At 45.7% G+C, this 16,573-nt stretch overlaps 21 non-coding genes across 21 annotated transcripts; all 21 read right to left on the reverse strand.

Annotated features, from left to right (window-relative positions):
- Positions 1-698: 698 nt before the first annotated feature.
- TRNAC-GCA (transfer RNA cysteine (anticodon GCA)) lies at positions 699-770 on the reverse strand. Its single transcript has one exon. It is a non-coding gene; the product is annotated as a tRNA-Cys (tRNA).
- A 950-nt stretch (positions 771-1,720) lies between these two features.
- TRNAC-GCA (transfer RNA cysteine (anticodon GCA)) lies at positions 1,721-1,792 on the reverse strand. Its single transcript has one exon. It is a non-coding gene; the product is annotated as a tRNA-Cys (tRNA).
- A 430-nt stretch (positions 1,793-2,222) lies between these two features.
- On the reverse strand, positions 2,223-2,294 carry TRNAC-GCA (transfer RNA cysteine (anticodon GCA)). The gene has a single exon. It is a non-coding gene; the product is annotated as a tRNA-Cys (tRNA).
- Positions 2,295-3,395: 1,101 nt separating this feature from the next.
- Positions 3,396-3,467, reverse strand: TRNAC-GCA (transfer RNA cysteine (anticodon GCA)). The gene has a single exon. It is a non-coding gene; the product is annotated as a tRNA-Cys (tRNA).
- Positions 3,468-3,915: 448 nt separating this feature from the next.
- On the reverse strand, positions 3,916-3,987 carry TRNAC-GCA (transfer RNA cysteine (anticodon GCA)). The gene has a single exon. It is a non-coding gene; the product is annotated as a tRNA-Cys (tRNA).
- Positions 3,988-4,677: 690 nt separating this feature from the next.
- TRNAC-GCA (transfer RNA cysteine (anticodon GCA)) lies at positions 4,678-4,749 on the reverse strand. Its single transcript has one exon. It is a non-coding gene; the product is annotated as a tRNA-Cys (tRNA).
- A 430-nt stretch (positions 4,750-5,179) lies between these two features.
- Positions 5,180-5,251, reverse strand: TRNAC-GCA (transfer RNA cysteine (anticodon GCA)). The gene has a single exon. It is a non-coding gene; the product is annotated as a tRNA-Cys (tRNA).
- A 1,101-nt stretch (positions 5,252-6,352) lies between these two features.
- Positions 6,353-6,424, reverse strand: TRNAC-GCA (transfer RNA cysteine (anticodon GCA)). Its single transcript has one exon. It is a non-coding gene; the product is annotated as a tRNA-Cys (tRNA).
- Positions 6,425-7,503: 1,079 nt separating this feature from the next.
- Positions 7,504-7,575, reverse strand: TRNAC-GCA (transfer RNA cysteine (anticodon GCA)). Its single transcript has one exon. It is a non-coding gene; the product is annotated as a tRNA-Cys (tRNA).
- A 439-nt stretch (positions 7,576-8,014) lies between these two features.
- Positions 8,015-8,086, reverse strand: TRNAC-GCA (transfer RNA cysteine (anticodon GCA)). The gene has a single exon. It is a non-coding gene; the product is annotated as a tRNA-Cys (tRNA).
- A 950-nt stretch (positions 8,087-9,036) lies between these two features.
- TRNAC-GCA (transfer RNA cysteine (anticodon GCA)) lies at positions 9,037-9,108 on the reverse strand. The gene has a single exon. It is a non-coding gene; the product is annotated as a tRNA-Cys (tRNA).
- Positions 9,109-9,538: 430 nt separating this feature from the next.
- TRNAC-GCA (transfer RNA cysteine (anticodon GCA)) lies at positions 9,539-9,610 on the reverse strand. The gene has a single exon. It is a non-coding gene; the product is annotated as a tRNA-Cys (tRNA).
- A 1,101-nt stretch (positions 9,611-10,711) lies between these two features.
- TRNAC-GCA (transfer RNA cysteine (anticodon GCA)) lies at positions 10,712-10,783 on the reverse strand. Its single transcript has one exon. It is a non-coding gene; the product is annotated as a tRNA-Cys (tRNA).
- A 448-nt stretch (positions 10,784-11,231) lies between these two features.
- Positions 11,232-11,303, reverse strand: TRNAC-GCA (transfer RNA cysteine (anticodon GCA)). Its single transcript has one exon. It is a non-coding gene; the product is annotated as a tRNA-Cys (tRNA).
- A 690-nt stretch (positions 11,304-11,993) lies between these two features.
- On the reverse strand, positions 11,994-12,065 carry TRNAC-GCA (transfer RNA cysteine (anticodon GCA)). The gene has a single exon. It is a non-coding gene; the product is annotated as a tRNA-Cys (tRNA).
- A 430-nt stretch (positions 12,066-12,495) lies between these two features.
- Positions 12,496-12,567, reverse strand: TRNAC-GCA (transfer RNA cysteine (anticodon GCA)). Its single transcript has one exon. It is a non-coding gene; the product is annotated as a tRNA-Cys (tRNA).
- A 1,101-nt stretch (positions 12,568-13,668) lies between these two features.
- TRNAC-GCA (transfer RNA cysteine (anticodon GCA)) lies at positions 13,669-13,740 on the reverse strand. The gene has a single exon. It is a non-coding gene; the product is annotated as a tRNA-Cys (tRNA).
- Positions 13,741-14,188: 448 nt separating this feature from the next.
- On the reverse strand, positions 14,189-14,260 carry TRNAC-GCA (transfer RNA cysteine (anticodon GCA)). Its single transcript has one exon. It is a non-coding gene; the product is annotated as a tRNA-Cys (tRNA).
- Positions 14,261-14,950: 690 nt separating this feature from the next.
- Positions 14,951-15,022, reverse strand: TRNAC-GCA (transfer RNA cysteine (anticodon GCA)). The gene has a single exon. It is a non-coding gene; the product is annotated as a tRNA-Cys (tRNA).
- A 578-nt stretch (positions 15,023-15,600) lies between these two features.
- On the reverse strand, positions 15,601-15,672 carry TRNAC-GCA (transfer RNA cysteine (anticodon GCA)). Its single transcript has one exon. It is a non-coding gene; the product is annotated as a tRNA-Cys (tRNA).
- An 809-nt stretch (positions 15,673-16,481) lies between these two features.
- On the reverse strand, positions 16,482-16,553 carry TRNAC-GCA (transfer RNA cysteine (anticodon GCA)). Its single transcript has one exon. It is a non-coding gene; the product is annotated as a tRNA-Cys (tRNA).
- Between the last annotated feature and the right edge of the window lie 20 nt (positions 16,554-16,573).

The following is a 16,573-nucleotide window of genomic DNA, read 5'->3' on the forward strand; positions in this document are numbered from 1 at the left end:
TGTTCATAACCGTAATGTCGATTTAACTGAAATAAACGAAATGATCCGTGCTGTTACAGGGAGAACACGGGTTTGAACCAAGGACCTCTTGATCTGCAGTCGAATGCGAGCTATTCCCCCTTGTTCATAACCGTAATGTCGCATTAACTAAAATAAACGGAACGATCCGTGCTGGTACAGTGGGAACTCGGGTTTGAACCAAGGACCTCTCGATCTGCAGTCGAATGCTCTACCACTGAGCTATTCCCCCTTGTTCTTAGCCGTAATGTCGATTTAACTAAACTAAACGGAATGATCCGTGCTGTTACAGGGAGAACTCGGGTTTGAACCAAGGACCTCCCGATCTGCAGTCGAATGCTCTACCGCTGAGCTATTCCCCCTTGTTCATAACCGTAATTTCGATTTAACTAAAATAAACGAAATGATCCGTGCTGTTACAGCGGGAACTCGGGTTTGAACCAAGGATCTCTCGATCTTCAGTCGAATGCTCCACCACTGAGCTATCCCCCCTTGTTCACAACCGTAATGTCGATTTACCTAAAATAAACGAAATGATCCGTGCTGTTACAGGGGGAACTCGAGTTTGAACCAATGACCTCTTGATCTGAAGTCGAATGCTCTACCACTGAGCTACTCCCCCTTGTTCAAAACCGTTATGTCGATTTAACTAAAATAAACGGAATGATCCGTGCTGTTAATGGGGGAACTCGGGTTTGAACCAAGGATCTCTCGATCTGCAGTCGAATGCTCTACCACTGAGCTATTCCCCCGCGTTCGTAACCGTAATGTCGATTTAACTAAAATAAACGGAATGATCCGTGCTGTTACTGGGGGAACTCGGGTTTGAACCAAGGACCTCTTGATCTGCAGTCGAATGCGAGCTATTCCCCCTTGTTCATAACCGTAATGTCGATTTAACTGAAATAAACGAAATGATCCGTGCTGTTACAGGGAGAACACGGGTTTGAACCAAGGACCTCTTGATCTGCAGTCGAATGCGAGCTATTCCCCCTTGTTCATAACCGTAATGTCGCATTAACTAAAATAAACGGAACGATCCGTGCTGGTACAGTGGGAACTCGGGTTTGAACCAAGGACCTCTCGATCTGCAGTCGAATGCTCTACCACTGAGCTATTCCCCCTTGTTCTTAGCCGTAATGTCGATTTAACTAAACTAAACGGAATGATCCGTGCTGTTACAGGGAGAACTCGGGTTTGAACCAAGGACCTCCCGATCTGCAGTCGAATGCTCTACCGCTGAGCTATTCCCCCTTGTTCATAACCGTAATTTCGATTTAACTAAAATAAACGAAATGATCCGTGCTGTTACAGCGGGAACTCGGGTTTGAACCAAGGATCTCTCGATCTTCAGTCGAATGCTCCACCACTGAGCTATCCCCCCTTGTTCACAACCGTAATGTCGATTTACCTAAAATAAACGAAATGATCCGTGCTGTTACAGGGGGAACTCGAGTTTGAACCAATGACCTCTTGATCTGAAGTCGAATGCTCTACCACTGAGCTACTCCCCCTTGTTCAAAACCGTTATGTCGATTTAACTAAAATAAACGGAATGATCCGTGCTGTTACAGGGGGAACTCGGGTTTGAACCAAGTTCCTCTCGATCTGCAGTCGAATGCTCTACCGCTGAGCTATTCCCCCTTGTTCTTAGCCGTAATGTCGATTTAACTAAAATAAACGGAATGATCCGTGCTGTTACAGGGGGAACTCGGGTTTGAACCAAGGATCTCTCGATCTGCAGTCGAATGCTCTACCACTGAGCTATTCCCCCGCGTTCGTAACCGTAATGTCGATTTAACTAAAATAAACGGAATGATCCGTGCTGTTACTGGGGGAACTCGGGTTTGAACCAAGGACCTCTTGATCTGCAGTCGAATGCGAGCTATTCCCCCTTGTTCATAACCGTAATGTCGATTTAACTGAAATAAACGAAATGATCCGTGCTGTTACAGGGAGAACACGGGTTTGAACCAAGGACCTCTTGATCTGCAGTCGAATGCGAGCTATTCCCCCTTGTTCATAACCGTAATGTCGCGTTAACTAAAATAAACGGAATGATCCGTGCTGGTACAGTGGGAACTCGGGTTTGAACCAAGGACCTCTCGATCTGCAGTCGAATGCTCTACCACTGATTTATTTCCCTTTGTTCATAGTCGTAATGTCGATTTAGCTAAAATGAAGGCAATGATCCGTGCTGTTACAGGGAGAACTCGGGTTTGAACCAAGGACCTCTCGATCTGCAGTCGAATGCTCTACCACTGAGCTATTCCCCCTAGTTCAAGGCCGTAATGTCGATTTTACTAAAATAAAGGCAATGATCCGTGCTGTTACAGCGGGAACTCGGGTTTGAACCAAGGATCTCTCGATCTTCAGTCGAATGCTCCACCACTGAGCTATCCCCCCTTGTTAATAACCGTAATGTCGATTTAACTAAAATAAACGAAATGATCCGTGCTGTTACATGGGGAACTCGAGTTTGAACCAATGACCTCTTGATCTGAAGTCGAATGCTCTACCACTGAGCTACTCCCCCTTGTTCAAAACCGTTATGTCGATTTAACTAAAATAAACGGAATGATCCGTGCTGTTACAGGGGGAACTCGGGTTTGAACCAAGTTCCTCTCGATCTGCAGTCGAATGCTCTACCGCTGAGCTATTCCCCCTTGTTCTTAGCCGTAATGTCGATTTAACTAAAATAAACGGAATGATCCGTGCTGTTACAGGAGGAACTCGGGTTTGAACCAAGTACCTCTCGATCTGCAGTCGAATGCTCTACCACTGAGCTATTCCACTTTGTTCCTCGCCCTAATGTCGATGTAACTAAAATAAAAGGAATGATCCGTGCTGTTACAGGGCGAACTCGGGTTTGAACCAAGGATCTCTCGATTTGCAGCCGAATGCTCTACCGCTGAGCTATTCCCCCTTGCTCATAACCGTAATGTCGAATTAACTAATAAAATAAACTAAATGATCCGTGCTGTTACAGGGGGAACTAGGGTTTGAACCAAGTACCTCTCGCTCTGCAGTCGAATTCTCTACCACTGAGCTATTCCCCCTTGTTCATAACCGTAATGTCGATTTAACTAAAATAAACGGAATGATCCGTCCTGTTACAGGGAGAACACGGGTTTGAACCAAGTACCTCTTGATCTGCAGTCGAATGCTCTACCACTGAGCTATTCCCCCTTGTTCTTAGCCGTAAAGTCGATTTAACTAAACTAAACGGAATGATCCGTGCTGTTACAGGGAGAACACGGGTTTGAACCAAGGACCTCTCGATCTGCAGTCGAATGCTCTACCACTGAGCTATTCCCCTTTGTTCCTCGCCCTAATGTCGATGTAACTAAAATGAAAGAAATGATCCGTGCTGTTACAGGGGGAACTCGGGTTTGAACCAAGGACCTCCCGATCTGCAGTCGAATGCTCTACCGCTGAGCTATTCCCCCTTGTTCATAACCGTAATTTCGATTTAACTAAAATAAACGAAATGATCCGTGCTGTTACAGCGGGAACTCGGGTTTGAACCAAGGATCTCTCGATCTTCAGTCGAATGCTCCACCACTGAGCTATCCCCCCTTGTTCATAATCGTAATGTCGATTTACCTAAAATAAACGAAATGATCCGTGCTGTTACAGGGGGAACTCGAGTTTGAACCAATGACCTCTTGATCTGAAGTCGAATGCTCTACCACTGAGCTACTCCCCCTTGTTCAAAACCGTTATGTCGATTTAACTAAAATAAACGGAATGATCCGTGCTGTTACAGGGGGAACTCGGGTTTGAACCAAGTTCCTCTCGATCTGCAGTCGAATGCTCTACCGCTGAGCTATTCCCCCTTGTTCTTAGCCGTAATGTCGATTTAACTAAAATAAACGGAATGATCCGTGCTGTTACAGGGGGAACTCGGGTTTGAACCAAGGATCTCTCGATCTGCAGTCGAATGCTCTACCACTGAGCTATTCCCCCGCGTTCGTAACCGTAATGTCGATTTAACTAAAATAAACGGAATGATCCGTGCTGTTACTGGGGGAACTCGGGTTTGAACCAAGGACCTCTTGATCTGCAGTCGAATGCGAGCTATTCCCCCTTGTTCATAACCGTAATGTCGATTTAACTGAAATAAACGAAATGATCCGTGCTGTTACAGGGAGAACACGGGTTTGAACCAAGGACCTCTTGATCTGCAGTCGAATGCGAGCTATTCCCCCTTGTTCATAACCGTAATGTCGCATTAACTAAAATAAACGGAACGATCCGTGCTGGTACAGTGGGAACTCGGGTTTGAACCAAGGACCTCTCGATCTGCAGTCGAATGCTCTACCACTGAGCTATTCCCCCTTGTTCTTAGCCGTAATGTCGATTTAACTAAACTAAACGGAATGATCCGTGCTGTTACAGGGAGAACACGGGTTTGAACCAATGACCTCTTGATCTGAAGTCGAATGCTCTACCACTGAGCTACTCCCCCTTGTTCAAAACCGTTATGTCGATTTAACTAAAATAAACGGAATGATCCGTGCTGTTACAGGGGGAACTCGGGTTTGAACCAAGTTCCTCTCGATCTGCAGTCGAATGCTCTACCGCTGAGCTATTCCCCCTTGTTCTTAGCCGTAATGTCGATTTAACTAAAATAAACGGAATGATCCGTGCTGTTACAGGGGGAACTCGGGTTTGAACCAAGGATCTCTCGATCTGCAGTCGAATGCTCTACCACTGAGCTATTCCCCCGCGTTCGTAACCGTAATGTCGATTTAACTAAAATAAACGGAATGATCCGTGCTGTTACTGGGGGAACTCGGGTTTGAACCAAGGACCTCTTGATCTGCAGTCGAATGCGAGCTATTCCCCCTTGTTCATAACCGTAATGTCGATTTAACTGAAATAAACGAAATGATCCGTGCTGTTACAGGGAGAACACGGGTTTGAACCAAGGACCTCTTGATCTGCAGTCGAATGCGAGCTATTCCCCCTTGTTCATAACCGTAATGTCGCGTTAACTAAAATAAACGGAATGATCCGTGCTGGTACAGTGGGAACTCGGGTTTGAACCAAGGACCTCTCGATCTGCAGTCGAATGCTCTACCACTGATTTATTTCCCTTTGTTCATAGTCGTAATGTCGATTTAGCTAAAATGAAGGCAATGATCCGTGCTGTTACAGGGAGAACTCGGGTTTGAACCAAGGACCTCTCGATCTGCAGTCGAATGCTCTACCACTGAGCTATTCCCCCTAGTTCAAGGCCGTAATGTCGATTTTACTAAAATAAAGGCAATGATCCGTGCTGTTACAGCGGGAACTCGGGTTTGAACCAAGGATCTCTCGATCTTCAGTCGAATGCTCCACCACTGAGCTATCCCCCCTTGTTAATAACCGTAATGTCGATTTAACTAAAATAAACGAAATGATCCGTGCTGTTACATGGGGAACTCGAGTTTGAACCAATGACCTCTTGATCTGAAGTCGAATGCTCTACCACTGAGCTACTCCCCCTTGTTCAAAACCGTTATGTCGATTTAACTAAAATAAACGGAATGATCCGTGCTGTTACAGGGGGAACTCGGGTTTGAACCAAGTTCCTCTCGATCTGCAGTCGAATGCTCTACCGCTGAGCTATTCCCCCTTGTTCTTAGCCGTAATGTCGATTTAACTAAAATAAACGGAATGATCCGTGCTGTTACAGGAGGAACTCGGGTTTGAACCAAGTACCTCTCGATCTGCAGTCGAATGCTCTACCACTGAGCTATTCCACTTTGTTCCTCGCCCTAATGTCGATGTAACTAAAATAAAAGGAATGATCCGTGCTGTTACAGGGCGAACTCGGGTTTGAACCAAGGATCTCTCGATTTGCAGCCGAATGCTCTACCGCTGAGCTATTCCCCCTTGCTCATAACCGTAATGTCGAATTAACTAATAAAATAAACTAAATGATCCGTGCTGTTACAGGGGGAACTAGGGTTTGAACCAAGTACCTCTCGCTCTGCAGTCGAATTCTCTACCACTGAGCTATTCCCCCTTGTTCATAACCGTAATGTCGATTTAACTAAAATAAACGGAATGATCCGTCCTGTTACAGGGAGAACACGGGTTTGAACCAAGTACCTCTTGATCTGCAGTCGAATGCTCTACCACTGAGCTATTCCCCCTTGTTCTTAGCCGTAAAGTCGATTTAACTAAACTAAACGGAATGATCCGTGCTGTTACAGGGAGAACACGGGTTTGAACCAAGGACCTCTCGATCTGCAGTCGAATGCTCTACCACTGAGCTATTCCCCTTTGTTCCTCGCCCTAATGTCGATGTAACTAAAATAAAAGAAATGATCCGTGCTGTTACAGGGGGAACTCGGGTTTGAACCAAGGACCTCCCGATCTGCAGTCGAATGCTCTACCGCTGAGCTATTCCCCCTTGTTCATAACCGTAATTTCGATTTAACTAAAATAAACGAAATGATCCGTGCTGTTACAGCGGGAACTCGGGTTTGAACCAAGGATCTCTCGATCTTCAGTCGAATGCTCCACCACTGAGCTATCCCCCCTTGTTCATAATCGTAATGTCGATTTACCTAAAATAAACGAAATGATCCGTGCTGTTACAGGGGGAACTCGAGTTTGAACCAATGACCTCTTGATCTGAAGTCGAATGCTCTACCACTGAGCTACTCCCCCTTGTTCAAAACCGTTATGTCGATTTAACTAAAATAAACGGAATGATCCGTGCTGTTACAGGGGGAACTCGGGTTTGAACCAAGTTCCTCTCGATCTGCAGTCGAATGCTCTACCGCTGAGCTATTCCCCCTTGTTCTTAGCCGTAATGTCGATTTAACTAAAATAAACGGAATGATCCGTGCTGTTACAGGGGGAACTCGGGTTTGAACCAGGATCTCTCGATCTGCAGTCGAATGCTCTACCACTGAGCTATTCCCCCGCGTTCGTAACCGTAATGTCGATTTAACTAAAATAAACGGAATGATCCGTGCTGTTACTGGGGGAACTCGGGTTTGAACCAAGGACCTCTTGATCTGCAGTCGAATGCGAGCTATTCCCCCTTGTTCATAACCGTAATGTCGATTTAACTGAAATAAACGAAATGATCCGTGCTGTTACAGGGAGAACACGGGTTTGAACCAAGGACCTCTTGATCTGCAGTCGAATGCGAGCTATTCCCCCTTGTTCATAACCGTAATGTCGCATTAACTAAAATAAACGGAACGATCCGTGCTGGTACAGTGGGAACTCGGGTTTGAACCAAGGACCTCTCGATCTGCAGTCGAATGCTCTACCACTGAGCTATTCCCCCTTGTTCTTAGCCGTAATGTCGATTTAACTAAACTAAACGGAATGATCCGTTCTGTTACAGGGAGAACACGGGTTTGAACCAAGGACCTCTCGATCTGCAGTCGAATGCTCTACCACTGAGCTATTCCCCTTTGTTCCTCGCCCTAATGTCGATGCAACTAAAATAAAAGGAATGATCCGTGCTGTTACAGGGGGAACTCGGGTTTGAACCAAGGACCTCCCGATCTGCAGTCGAATGCTCTACCGCTGAGCTATTCCCCCTTGTTCATAACCGTAATTTCGATTTAACTAAAATAAACGAAATGATCCGTGCTGTTACAGCGGGAACTCGGGTTTGAACCAAGGATCTCTCGATCTTCAGTCGAATGCTCCACCACTGAGCTATCCCCCCTTGTTCATAACCGTAATGTCGATTTACCTAAAATAAACGAAATGATCCGTGCTGTTACAGGGGGAACTCGGGTTTGAACCAAGGACCTCTTGATCTGCAGTCTAATGCGAGCTATTCCCCCTTGTTCATAACCGTAATGTCGATTTAACTAAAATAAACGAAATGATCCGTGCTGTTACATGGGGAACTCGAGTTTGAACCAATGACCTCTTGATCTGAAGTCGAATGCTCTACCACTGACCTACTCCCCCCTGTTCAAAACCGTTATGTCGATTTAACTAAAATAAACGGAATGATCCGTGCTGTTAATGGGGGAACTCGGGTTTGAACCAAGGATCTCTCGATCTGCAGTCGAATGCTCTACCACTGAGCTATTCCCCCGCGTTCGTAACCGTAATGTCGATTTAACTAAAATAAACGGAATGATCCGTGCTGTTACTGGGGGAACTCGGGTTTGAACCAAGGACCTCTTGATCTGCAGTCGAATGCGAGCTATTCCCCCTTGTTCATAACCGTAATGTCGATTTAACTGAAATAAACGAAATGATCCGTGCTGTTACAGGGAGAACACGGGTTTGAACCAAGGACCTCTTGATCTGCAGTCGAATGCGAGCTATTCCCCCTTGTTCATAACCGTAATGTCGCATTAACTAAAATAAACGGAACGATCCGTGCTGGTACAGTGGGAACTCGGGTTTGAACCAAGGACCTCTCGATCTGCAGTCGAATGCTCTACCACTGAGCTATTCCCCCTTGTTCTTAGCCGTAATGTCGATTTAACTAAACTAAACGGAATGATCCGTGCTGTTACAGGGAGAACTCGGGTTTGAACCAAGGACCTCCCGATCTGCAGTCGAATGCTCTACCGCTGAGCTATTCCCCCTTGTTCATAACCGTAATTTCGATTTAACTAAAATAAACGAAATGATCCGTGCTGTTACAGCGGGAACTCGGGTTTGAACCAAGGATCTCTCGATCTTCAGTCGAATGCTCCACCACTGAGCTATCCCCCCTTGTTCACAACCGTAATGTCGATTTACCTAAAATAAACGAAATGATCCGTGCTGTTACAGGGGGAACTCGAGTTTGAACCAATGACCTCTTGATCTGAAGTCGAATGCTCTACCACTGAGCTACTCCCCCTTGTTCAAAACCGTTATGTCGATTTAACTAAAATAAACGGAATGATCCGTGCTGTTACAGGGGGAACTCGGGTTTGAACCAAGTTCCTCTCGATCTGCAGTCGAATGCTCTACCGCTGAGCTATTCCCCCTTGTTCTTAGCCGTAATGTCGATTTAACTAAAATAAACGGAATGATCCGTGCTGTTACAGGGGGAACTCGGGTTTGAACCAAGGATCTCTCGATCTGCAGTCGAATGCTCTACCACTGAGCTATTCCCCCGCGTTCGTAACCGTAATGTCGATTTAACTAAAATAAACGGAATGATCCGTGCTGTTACTGGGGGAACTCGGGTTTGAACCAAGGACCTCTTGATCTGCAGTCGAATGCGAGCTATTCCCCCTTGTTCATAACCGTAATGTCGATTTAACTGAAATAAACGAAATGATCCGTGCTGTTACAGGGAGAACACGGGTTTGAACCAAGGACCTCTTGATCTGCAGTCGAATGCGAGCTATTCCCCCTTGTTCATAACCGTAATGTCGCGTTAACTAAAATAAACGGAATGATCCGTGCTGGTACAGTGGGAACTCGGGTTTGAACCAAGGACCTCTCGATCTGCAGTCGAATGCTCTACCACTGATTTATTTCCCTTTGTTCATAGTCGTAATGTCGATTTAGCTAAAATGAAGGCAATGATCCGTGCTGTTACAGGGAGAACTCGGGTTTGAACCAAGGACCTCTCGATCTGCAGTCGAATGCTCTACCACTGAGCTATTCCCCCTAGTTCAAGGCCCTAATGTCGATTTTACTAAAATAAAGGCAATGATCCGTGCTGTTACAGCGGGAACTCGGGTTTGAACCAAGGATCTCTCGATCTTCAGTCGAATGCTCCACCACTGAGCTATCCCCCCTTGTTAATAACCGTAATGTCGATTTAACTAAAATAAACGAAATGATCCGTGCTGTTACATGGGGAACTCGAGTTTGAACCAATGACCTCTTGATCTGAAGTCGAATGCTCTACCACTGAGCTACTCCCCCTTGTTCAAAACCGTTATGTCGATTTAACTAAAATAAACGGAATGATCCGTGCTGTTACAGGGGGAACTCGGGTTTGAACCAAGTTCCTCTCGATCTGCAGTCGAATGCTCTACCGCTGAGCTATTCCCCCTTGTTCTTAGCCGTAATGTCGATTTAACTAAAATAAACGGAATGATCCGTGCTGTTACAGGAGGAACTCGGGTTTGAACCAAGTACCTCTCGATCTGCAGTCGAATGCTCTACCACTGAGCTATTCCACTTTGTTCCTCGCCCTAATGTCGATGTAACTAAAATAAAAGGAATGATCCGTGCTGTTACAGGGCGAACTCGGGTTTGAACCAAGGATCTCTCGATTTGCAGCCGAATGCTCTACCGCTGAGCTATTCCCCCTTGCTCATAACCGTAATGTCGAATTAACTAATAAAATAAACTAAATGATCCGTGCTGTTACAGGGGGAACTAGGGTTTGAACCAAGTACCTCTCGCTCTGCAGTCGAATTCTCTACCACTGAGCTATTCCCCCTTGTTCATAACCGTAATGTCGATTTAACTAAAATAAACGGAATGATCCGTCCTGTTACAGGGAGAACACGGGTTTGAACCAAGTACCTCTTGATCTGCAGTCGAATGCTCTACCACTGAGCTATTCCCCCTTGTTCTTAGCCGTAAAGTCGATTTAACTAAACTAAACGGAATGATCCGTGCTGTTACAGGGAGAACACGGGTTTGAACCAAGGACCTCTCGATCTGCAGTCGAATGCTCTACCACTGAGCTATTCCCCTTTGTTCCTCGCCCTAATGTCGATGTAACTAAAATAAAAGAAATGATCCGTGCTGTTACAGGGGGAACTCGGGTTTGAACCAAGGACCTCCCGATCTGCAGTCGAATGCTCTACCGCTGAGCTATTCCCCCTTGTTCATAACCGTAATTTCGATTTAACTAAAATAAACGAAATGATCCGTGCTGTTACAGCGGGAACTCGGGTTTGAACCAAGGATCTCTCGATCTTCAGTCGAATGCTCCACCACTGAGCTATCCCCCCTTGTTCATAATCGTAATGTCGATTTACCTAAAATAAACGAAATGATCCGTGCTGTTACAGGGGGAACTCGAGTTTGAACCAATGACCTCTTGATCTGAAGTCGAATGCTCTACCACTGAGCTACTCCCCCTTGTTCAAAACCGTTATGTCGATTTAACTAAAATAAACGGAATGATCCGTGCTGTTACAGGGGGAACTCGGGTTTGAACCAAGTTCCTCTCGATCTGCAGTCGAATGCTCTACCGCTGAGCTATTCCCCCTTGTTCTTAGCCGTAATGTCGATTTAACTAAAATAAACGGAATGATCCGTGCTGTTACAGGGGGAACTCGGGTTTGAACCAAGGATCTCTCGATCTGCAGTCGAATGCTCTACCACTGAGCTATTCCCCCGCGTTCGTAACCGTAATGTCGATTTAACTAAAATAAACGGAATGATCCGTGCTGTTACTGGGGGAACTCGGGTTTGAACCAAGGACCTCTTGATCTGCAGTCGAATGCGAGCTATTCCCCCTTGTTCATAACCGTAATGTCGATTTAACTGAAATAAACGAAATGATCCGTGCTGTTACAGGGAGAACACGGGTTTGAACCAAGGACCTCTTGATCTGCAGTCGAATGCGAGCTATTCCCCCTTGTTCATAACCGTAATGTCGCATTAACTAAAATAAACGGAACGATCCGTGCTGGTACAGTGGGAACTCGGGTTTGAACCAAGGACCTCTCGATCTGCAGTCGAATGCTCTACCACTGAGCTATTCCCCCTTGTTCTTAGCCGTAATGTCGATTTAACTAAACTAAACGGAATGATCCGTGCTGTTACAGGGAGAACACGGGTTTGAACCAATGACCTCTTGATCTGAAGTCGAATGCTCTACCACTGAGCTACTCCCCCTTGTTCAAAACCGTTATGTCGATTTAACTAAAATAAACGGAATGATCCGTGCTGTTACAGGGGGAACTCGGGTTTGAACCAAGTTCCTCTCGATCTGCAGTCGAATGCTCTACCGCTGAGCTATTCCCCCTTGTTCTTAGCCGTAATGTCGATTTAACTAAAATAAACGGAATGATCCGTGCTGTTACAGGGGGAACTCGGGTTTGAACCAAGGATCTCTCGATCTGCAGTCGAATGCTCTACCACTGAGCTATTCCCCCGCGTTCGTAACCGTAATGTCGATTTAACTAAAATAAACGGAATGATCCGTGCTGTTACTGGGGGAACTCGGGTTTGAACCAAGGACCTCTTGATCTGCAGTCGAATGCGAGCTATTCCCCCTTGTTCATAACCGTAATGTCGATTTAACTGAAATAAACGAAATGATCCGTGCTGTTACAGGGAGAACACGGGTTTGAACCAAGGACCTCTTGATCTGCAGTCGAATGCGAGCTATTCCCCCTTGTTCATAACCGTAATGTCGCGTTAACTAAAATAAACGGAATGATCCGTGCTGGTACAGTGGGAACTCGGGTTTGAACCAAGGACCTCTCGATCTGCAGTCGAATGCTCTACCACTGATTTATTTCCCTTTGTTCATAGTCGTAATGTCGATTTAGCTAAAATGAAGGCAATGATCCGTGCTGTTACAGGGAGAACTCGGGTTTGAACCAAGGACCTCTCGATCTGCAGTCGAATGCTCTACCACTGAGCTATTCCCCCTAGTTCAAGGCCGTAATGTCGATTTTACTAAAATAAAGGCAATGATCCGTGCTGTTACAGCGGGAACTCGGGTTTGAACCAAGGATCTCTCGATCTTCAGTCGAATGCTCCACCACTGAGCTATCCCCCCTTGTTAATAACCGTAATGTCGATTTAACTAAAATAAACGAAATGATCCGTGCTGTTACATGGGGAACTCGAGTTTGAACCAATGACCTCTTGATCTGAAGTCGAATGCTCTACCACTGAGCTACTCCCCCTTGTTCAAAACCGTTATGTCGATTTAACTAAAATAAACGGAATGATCCGTGCTGTTACAGGGGGAACTCGGGTTTGAACCAAGTTCCTCTCGATCTGCAGTCGAATGCTCTACCGCTGAGCTATTCCCCCTTGTTCTTAGCCGTAATGTCGATTTAACTAAAATAAACGGAATGATCCGTGCTGTTACAGGAGGAACTCGGGTTTGAACCAAGTACCTCTCGATCTGCAGTCGAATGCTCTACCACTGAGCTATTCCACTTTGTTCCTCGCCCTAATGTCGATGTAACTAAAATAAAAGGAATGATCCGTGCTGTTACAGGGCGAACTCGGGTTTGAACCAAGGATCTCTCGATTTGCAGCCGAATGCTCTACCGCTGAGCTATTCCCCCTTGCTCATAACCGTAATGTCGAATTAACTAATAAAATAAACTAAATGATCCGTGCTGTTACAGGGGGAACTAGGGTTTGAACCAAGTACCTCTCGCTCTGCAGTCGAATTCTCTACCACTGAGCTATTCCCCCTTGTTCATAACCGTAATGTCGATTTAACTAAAATAAACGGAATGATCCGTCCTGTTACAGGGAGAACACGGGTTTGAACCAAGTACCTCTTGATCTGCAGTCGAATGCTCTACCACTGAGCTATTCCCCCTTGTTCTTAGCCGTAAAGTCGATTTAACTAAACTAAACGGAATGATCCGTGCTGTTACAGGGAGAACACGGGTTTGAACCAAGGACCTCTCGATCTGCAGTCGAATGCTCTACCACTGAGCTATTCCCCTTTGTTCCTCGCCCTAATGTCGATGTAACTAAAATAAAAGAAATGATCCGTGCTGTTACAGGGGGAACTCGGGTTTGAACCAAGGACCTCCCGATCTGCAGTCGAATGCTCTACCGCTGAGCTATTCCCCCTTGTTCATAACCGTAATTTCGATTTAACTAAAATAAACGAAATGATCCGTGCTGTTACAGCGGGAACTCGGGTTTGAACCAAGGATCTCTCGATCTTCAGTCGAATGCTCCACCACTGAGCTATCCCCCCTTGTTCATAATCGTAATGTCGATTTACCTAAAATAAACGAAATGATCCGTGCTGTTACAGGGGGAACTCGAGTTTGAACCAATGACCTCTTGATCTGAAGTCGAATGCTCTACCACTGAGCTACTCCCCCTTGTTCAAAACCGTTATGTCGATTTAACTAAAATAAACGGAATGATCCGTGCTGTTACAGGGGGAACTCGGGTTTGAACCAAGTTCCTCTCGATCTGCAGTCGAATGCTCTACCGCTGAGCTATTCCCCCTTGTTCTTAGCCGTAATGTCGATTTAACTAAAATAAACGGAATGATCCGTGCTGTTACAGGGGGAACTCGGGTTTGAACCAAGGATCTCTCGATCTGCAGTCGAATGCTCTACCACTGAGCTATTCCCCCGCGTTCGTAACCGTAATGTCGATTTAACTAAAATAAACGGAATGATCCGTGCTGTTACTGGGGGAACTCGGGTTTGAACCAAGGACCTCTTGATCTGCAGTCGAATGCGAGCTATTCCCCCTTGTTCATAACCGTAATGTCGATTTAACTGAAATAAACGAAATGATCCGTGCTGTTACAGGGAGAACACGGGTTTGAACCAAGGACCTCTTGATCTGCAGTCGAATGCGAGCTATTCCCCCTTGTTCATAACCGTAATGTCGCATTAACTAAAATAAACGGAACGATCCGTGCTGGTACAGTGGGAACTCGGGTTTGAACCAAGGACCTCTCGATCTGCAGTCGAATGCTCTACCACTGAGCTATTCCCCCTTGTTCTTAGCCGTAATGTCGATTTAACTAAACTAAACGGAATGATCCGTGCTGTTACAGGGAGAACACGGGTTTGAACCAAGGACCTCTCGATCTGCAGTCGAATGCTCTACCACTGAGCTATTCCCCCTTGTTCTTTGCCGTAATGTCGATTTAACTAAACTAAACGGAATGATCCGTGCTGTTACAGGGAGAACTCGGGTTTGAACCAAGGACCTCTCGATCTGCAGTCGAATGCTCTACCACTGATTTATTTCCCTTTGTTCATAGTCGTAATGTCGATTTAGCTAAAATGAAGGCAATGATCCGTGCTGTTACAGGGAGAACTCGGGTTTGAACCAAGGACCTCTCGATCTGCAGTCGAATGCTCTACCACTGAGCTATTCCCCCTAGTTCAAGGCCGTAATGTCGATTTTACTAAAATAAAGGCAATGATCCGTGCTGTTACAGCGGGAACTCGGGTTTGAACCAAGGATCTCTCGATCTTCAGTCGAATGCTCCACCACTGTGCTATCCCCCCTTGTTAATAACCGTAATGTCGATTTAACTAAAATAAACGAAATGATCCGTGCTGTTACATGGGGAACTCGAGTTTGAACCAATGACCTCTTGATCTGAAGTCGAATGCTCCACCACTGAGCTATCCCCCCTTGTTCATAACCGTAATGTCGATTTAACTAAAATAAACGAAATGATCCGTGCTGTTACATGGGGAACTCGAGTTTGAACCAATGACCTCTTGATCTGAAGTCGAATGCTCTACCACTGAGCTACTCCACCTTGTTCAAAACCGTTATGTCGATTTAACTAAAATAAACGGAATGATCCGTGCTGTTACAGGGGGAACTCGGGTTTGAACCAAGTTCCTCTCGATCTGCAGTCGAATGCTCTACCGCTGAGCTATTCCCCCTTGTTCTTAGCCGTAATGTCGATTTAACTAAAATAAACGGAATGATCCGTGCTGTTACAGGGGGAACTCGGGTTTGAACCAAGTACCTCTCGATCTGCAGTCGAATGCTCTACCACTGAGCTATTCCCCCGCGTTCGTATCCGTAATGTCGATTTAACTAAAATAAACGGAATGATCCGTGCTGTTACAGGGGGAACTCGGGTTTGAACCAAGGACCTCTTGATCTGCAGTCGAATGCGAGCTATTCCCCCTTGTTCATAACCGTAATGTCGATTTAACTGAAATAAACGAAATGATCCGTGCTGTTACAGGGAGAACACGGGTTTGAACCAAGGACCTCTTGATCTGCAGTCGAATGCGAGCTATTCCCCCTTGTTCATAACCGTAATGTCGCATTAACTAAAATAAACGGAATGATCCGTGCTGTTACAGTGGGAACTCGGGTTTGAACCAAGGACCTCTCGATCTGCAGTCGAATGCTCTACCACTGATTTATTTCCCTTTGTTCATAGTCGTAATGTCGATTTAGCTAAAATGAAGGCAATGATCCGTGCTGTTACAGGGAGAACTCGGGTTTGAACCAAGGACCTCTCGATCTGCAGTCGAATGCTCTACCACTGAGCTATTCCCCTTTGTACCTCGCCCTAATGTCGATTTAACTAAAATAAAAGGAATGATCCGTGCTGTTACAGCGGGAACTCGGGTTTGAACCAAGGACCTCTCGATCTGTGTCGAATGCTCTACCACTGAGCTATTCCCCTTTGTACCTCACCCTAATGTCGATTTAACTAAAATAAAAGGAATGATCCGTGCTGTTACAGGGGGAACTCGGGTTTGAACCAAGGACCGCTTGATCTGCAGTCTAATGCGAGATATTCCCCCTTGTTCATAACCGTAATGTCGATTTAACTAAAATAAACGAAATGATCCCTGCTGTTACGGGGGAACTCGGGTTTGAACCAAGTACCTCTCGATCTGCAGTCGAATGCTCTACCACTGAGCTATTCCCCCGCGTTCGTATCCGTAATGTC

This window comes from Phalangium opilio, unplaced genomic scaffold (assembly GCF_054372755.1).
Source record: "Phalangium opilio isolate 3A_F unplaced genomic scaffold, DU_Popi_V2 ptg000021l_1, whole genome shotgun sequence".
Lineage (NCBI taxonomy): Eukaryota > Metazoa > Arthropoda > Arachnida > Opiliones > Phalangiidae > Phalangium > Phalangium opilio.